The 5,909-nt window shown below is 31.7% G+C and overlaps 1 long non-coding RNA gene across 1 annotated transcript; it reads left to right on the forward strand.

Moving 5' to 3' along the window:
- Positions 1 to 2,598: 2,598 nt before the first annotated feature.
- Positions 2,599 to 4,054, forward strand: LOC146911934 (uncharacterized). Its single transcript, XR_015014393.1, has 2 exons — positions 2,599 to 2,918; positions 3,042 to 4,054. It is a non-coding gene; the product is annotated as an uncharacterized LOC146911934 (long non-coding RNA).
- Positions 4,055 to 5,909: the final 1,855 nt, after the last annotated feature.

A 5,909-nucleotide genomic window follows, 5' to 3' on the forward strand; every position in this document is an offset into this window, starting at 1 on the left:
TTGTTGTGTAGTTGTACTCTTATCATTTGCAATACAATTGTATAGTAGTACTCAATATTCTTGTCTATGCATGAACTATATCATTTTGGCGGGCCAAAATCTTTGGTAGATGCAAGAATGCACATGGTTAATTATTCTCTCTCTTTAGTTCATATTTTTTTTTCTTTCTTTGGTGTTTTAGACTTTTAGGTGAGCATGTCAGCAAAGTATGGTTTTTATAATATCACAATGTTGGAATATCAACTCAAAAATGTGTGGATCCAAAGTATGCAAAGAGAAGAGATGTGTACCTTCAAAGTTAGTTATTCAATTCTTTTAAAAAGTGGAGAGAGGATAAAGTTTAGACACTATTTTGCGAGGACGGAGTCCAAACCGAAAATTTTATAGGGGTGAAAACCAGAAATGACCTAAATTACAGGGGACGAAAAACACTATTAACCCTTTTGACAAATGAGTTGCGAAAATTTATTAAATTCATTAATCATCTACTTGATATCATTAGCCACATATTTAAACTATGTTAATCATCTAATTTGTGGTTGAAATTTCATGTCAAATTTGTGTGTCGAAATAACACAACACTTCATATTTTGAACGTTAAATATTACAATGGTATAATCAATCACATCATAATTTAATTATGTTACTAATTCTAATACAAACAATTTTATTCTAAATATTTGCTTAAAAATCGACCAATGTTGAGTTTTATTTGGATTTATGCCTCTAGATTTCAAAATTATTATTGATTTAATATAAAGTTTGTTTAAAAGTTGGTAAGATTCAAACAATTGATTTCTTATTCAAAATTGTGACTAAAAAGTTCAGGTAGACCATTAAAATCAATTATAACTTATGAAACATATGTTAGTTTTTTTTAGAGAAGAAACATATGTTAGTTGTGTTGTATATATACAAAAATAATCATAATTTATAATTATAATCATACAGCCTCTCCCTCAAAACAACAAACGACTGTATATGCATATAATAATTGACACTCGTGGTATGGGTTTAATAGATTTAATCTAATTATCTCAACAAAATGTAATTATAAATGGTCATTTTTTCTCCTTAAAAGTTGATCGGAAGCTATCTTTCATTTCTTGTTTTTATTGGTTCCACATATAAATATGAATAAATGTTTACATTCTATATATGTTTTGGGTTAATATAACTTGAAATATGCCAAACTCGTGGTATATATGTTTTGGGTTAATATAACTTAATAGGGCATTTAGGTCATTTACTTGTGTCAATTGGAAGTATTCTTTGTCAAAAAAACAATTTTCTTTATCCTAACCCTAAGATACAAGAAAATGAGGAGAGCTCAATTCTGTCATCGGTGGCCATTGCTCATCTCTCCTCTTTATTCTTTCATCTTCAAATAAAAAATATAAAGTACATCCCCATCCCATCTATTCCTTCTCTTTCCACTCTTAACTATCCATCCCATCAAATTTAATTCATTTACTTCATTCTCTTTTTTTAGATATCGATCCCATCAAAACCCATCAAATTTAATCCATTTACTTCATTCTTTTTAATTCAGTTCAACAACCTAACCTAGTGTAGTTAATACATTTTTTGTGTATATATAATCAGATTTGTGTGTTGATTTTACAATTTACATGGCAAGAAACATTCAAAAACGAAAGCAAAAAAATCTCACAAAACAACCTACTTGCAGCAGTGTTGCATCTTGTTCATTCAAAAGACCACGCAAAAAAAACAAATTGAAGATGACAACCACAAACACAAACATGACTGAAAGAGATGTAAGTTTTATTTTCTCTATTTTTTGATGTATTTTCTTAGATCTGGAAGAGTTTTTGATATATAAGAGGTTTTCTCTATTTTTTATTTTTCAGTTCTACGCCATTTTGGATAAGGTTCCTGGCTGGACCTCTAAACATGATAATTTCATGTTGAGAAAAATTTATAAAATAGATTCAAATCATAAGGACTTTCTGGTAGGGCTGGACAGAATATCCATACCCGCCCGAAAATCGGCCAAACCAGTGAAACCGTGACCATTCTGGTCGGGTGTATATGGACCGCGGGTTGGTGATTCATGCTTTTTCGGTTTTATACAGTTATGGATGGTCGGATTCGGATTGCAAAAATCAATCCATCGGTACCCAGCAACCGACCGATTGTATGCCAGGAATGATAAAAATTAACACTTTTACAATGTGTAAGCTGGCTTGCACAGGGAAGACGTGTTGTCTCTCTCAATTGTCTTGGAACTCTCAAAAACTATTCACTTTCAAGGCATTAATTTATGTCTATTTTTAATATTTTATATTTTAAAATCACTACTTTATGACCATAGTCATTGCACATCAGCATACTCGCATCACATCTCCTGCTGGGACTAGTAGTCCGCCACTACTACAACTACAATTCCTTCAAATCTAGAGCTTTTCCTCAATCAGCTCCACAAATCTCAACTCTTTCTTCTTCTACTTCTTCCTTTATTATCAACACATACAACACAATCCTTTTCATTTTTCACATGTAATAAGTTGTGAATACCTACAAATCCAAAACCTTTCTTCCTCATTGTTATTTCGTTTTTTCTGTAATTTTTGTACCATAATCCAAAACCGGCGGATTCCGGCCGACCACCCGCTGAAATTGTCGAACTGCCAACTGTCGAAACCGTAGGCTCAAACGGACGGAAACAGACTGTAATATTCACACCGTCGGTTTGACCGATTCTGGATTTTGAGACCGAGAACCGCCCGTTGTCCAGCCCTACTTTCTAGATTTTGATTTATCTCAACACGACACATGGAAAAGAGTGGCAAAGATGTTGAATGTATACATAGCTAAGAAATAATACGGCGCAAAGAAAACGGGACCGGAGGTGCGCAAGAGACTTGTTGCGATCCGAACAATAATGAAAAAAAAATGTAATGACTTCTTTTCTTTTTTCTTTCTTTCTTTTCTACAAATTTAACCTTAAGCTTATTTGGTTTGTTTTGTTTTATTCTATCAATTTTATATACCTTCTGATTGGGCATCTCTGGAAGCAGCAAAAAAGTTGTTTGACACAAAATTTACCATCCCGAAATTAGTTTCTGCTCTTCCAAGTACCAGCATGGCTACTAGCAGCACCAATTTTACTTCATTTTCACACTTTCCACACGTTCCACACGTTCCAGCTGTTGATCCTTCCATGATGGGCCAATGGGTGGATGATATGGCTCTTTTAAGTGAAGTTGCCAAGATTTGCAAATATTTGCAGCTTAAAAGGGTAGAGGAAGATATCATTTGCAACCGAGCTGGAAAACGGGAATTAATGCATTTGGTAGTAACTACACAAGGCAAGGGTGTGGCAGACAAGGGTGTGGCTGTTGCTAGATTGTTGCTTAACTTGAAACAGAAAGGTATTTTTTTTTTTTGTAATAATTTCTATTAAAATACACTCTTATGATTTAAGAACAAAACTGTGTTTATATATTTTTTCTTTTATTGATCGTATTAGAAAAATATTTATATACCTTTATGATTTAAGAAACCAAAAACTATGTTGATTTTTTTTTATAAGTGTGTTGATTAATTTGATTTTGAAGGGTATATTTTTTTTTCTTTCTAATTTGTTATGATACTTGCTTTTGGTTGTTGTTTTCAGGAATATCTTAGTGTTGGTCTTGCTAAGAGGAAGACAGGAAGAGATTGGTGCCGGTGTTGCTAATAAGAGGAAGAGAGGAAGAGATTGGGCGGCAGCAATGCAGATGGAACTCCAAGGAACCTTGTTGATGACTAGTATTTCGACATTAGATATAGATTAACTGTGTTTTTTTAGTGTAGATTAGTTTATGCGGTTGTTTAGTGTATGTGGTTGTTTAGTGTAGGAACTTGAGCATGATCTCGAACTTTTCGAGCTTTCTTGCGCTTGTTCATTGTCTCCTTTATTTGTATCTGTCTGCAGTTGTTGATTTCTTTGAATGTGTGAACAAAGCTATCTGCTTGTGTGTTTTGTAGTTTGTACTCTTATCGCTTGCAATACAATTGTGTAGTTGTACTCTTATCGTTTGCAATACAATTGTGTAGTAGTACTCAATATCTATCTGCTTGTGTGATTTGTAGTTTGTACTCTTATCGTTTGCAATACAATTGTTGTGTAGTTGTACTCTTATCATTTGCAATACAATTGTATAGTAGTACTCAATATTCTTGTCTATGCATGAACTATATCATTTTGGCGGGCCAAAATCTTTGGTAGATGCAAGAATGCACATGGTTAATTATTCTCTCTCTTTAGTTCATATTTTTTTTCTTTCTTTGGTGTTTTAGACTTTTAGGTGAGCATGTCAGCAAAGTATGGTTTTTATAATATCACAATGTTGGAATATCAACTCAAAAATGTGTGGATCCAAAGTATGCAAAGAGAAGAGATGTGTACCTTCAAAGTTAGTTATTCAATTCTTTTAAAAAGTGGAGAGAGGATAAAATTTAGACACTATTTTGCGAGGACGGAGTCCAAACCGAAAATTTTATAGGAGTGAAAATCGGAAATGACCTGTATTACAGGGGACGAAAAACACTATTAACCCTTTTGACAAATGAGTTGTGAAAATTTATTAAATTCATTAATCATCTACTTGATATCATTAGCCACATATTTAAACTATGTTAATCATCTAATTTGTGGTTGAAATTTCATGTCAAATTTGTGTGTCGAAATAACACAACACTTCATATTTTGAACGTTAAATATTACAATGGTATAATCAATCTCATCATAATTTAATTATGTTACTAATTCTAATACAAACAATTTTATTCTAAATATTTGCTTAAAAATCGACCAATGTTGAGTTTTATTTGGATTTATGCCTCCAGATTTCAAAATTATTATTGATTTAATATAAAGTTTGTTTAAAAGTTGGTAAGATTCAAACAATTGATTTCTTATTCAAAATTGTGACTAAAAAGTTCAGGTAGACCATTAAAATCAATTATAACTTATGAAACATATGTTAGTTTTTTTTAGAGAAGAAACATATGTTAGTTGTGTTGTAAATATACAAAAATAATCATAATTTATAATTATAATCATACAGCCTCTCCCTCAAAACAACAAACGACTGTATATGCATATAATAATTGACACTCGTGGTATGGGTTTAATAGATTTAATCTAATTATCTCAACAAAATGTAATTATAAATGGTCATTTTTTCTCCTTAAAAGTTGATAGGAAGCTATCTTTCATTTCTTGTTTTTATTGGTTCTACATATAAATATGAATAAATGTTTACATTCTATATATGTTTTGGGTTAATATAACTTGAAATATGCCAAACTCGTGGTATATATGTTTTGGGTTAATATAACTTAATAGGGCATTTAGGTCATTTACTTGTGTCAATTGGAAGTATTCTTTGTCAAAAAAGCAATTTTCTTTATCCTAACGCTAAGATACAAGAAAATGAGGAGAGCTCAATTCTGCCATCGGTGGCCATTGCTCATCTCTCCTCTTTATTCTTTCATCTTCAAATAAAAAATATAAAGTACATCCCCATCTCATCTATTCCTTCTCTTTCCACTCTTAACTATCCATCCCATCATATTTAATTCATTTACTTCATTCTCTTTTTTTAGATATTGATCCCATCAAAACCCATCAAATTTAATCCATTTACTTCATTCTTTTTAATTCAGTTCAACAACCTAACCTAGTGTAGTTAATACATTTCTTGTGTATATATAATCAGATTTGTGTGTTGATTTTACAATTTACATGACAAGAAACATTCAAAAACGAAAGCAAAGAAATCTCACAAAACAACCTACTTGCAGCAGTGTTGCATCTTGTTCATTCAAAAGACCACGCAAAAAAAACAAATTGAAGATGACAACCACAAACACAAACATGACTGAAAGAGATGTAAGTT

This window comes from Medicago sativa, chromosome 6 (genome assembly GCF_051527215.1).
Source record: "Medicago sativa cultivar Bolivia chromosome 6, Bolivia_mono, whole genome shotgun sequence".
Lineage (NCBI taxonomy): Eukaryota > Viridiplantae > Streptophyta > Magnoliopsida > Fabales > Fabaceae > Medicago > Medicago sativa.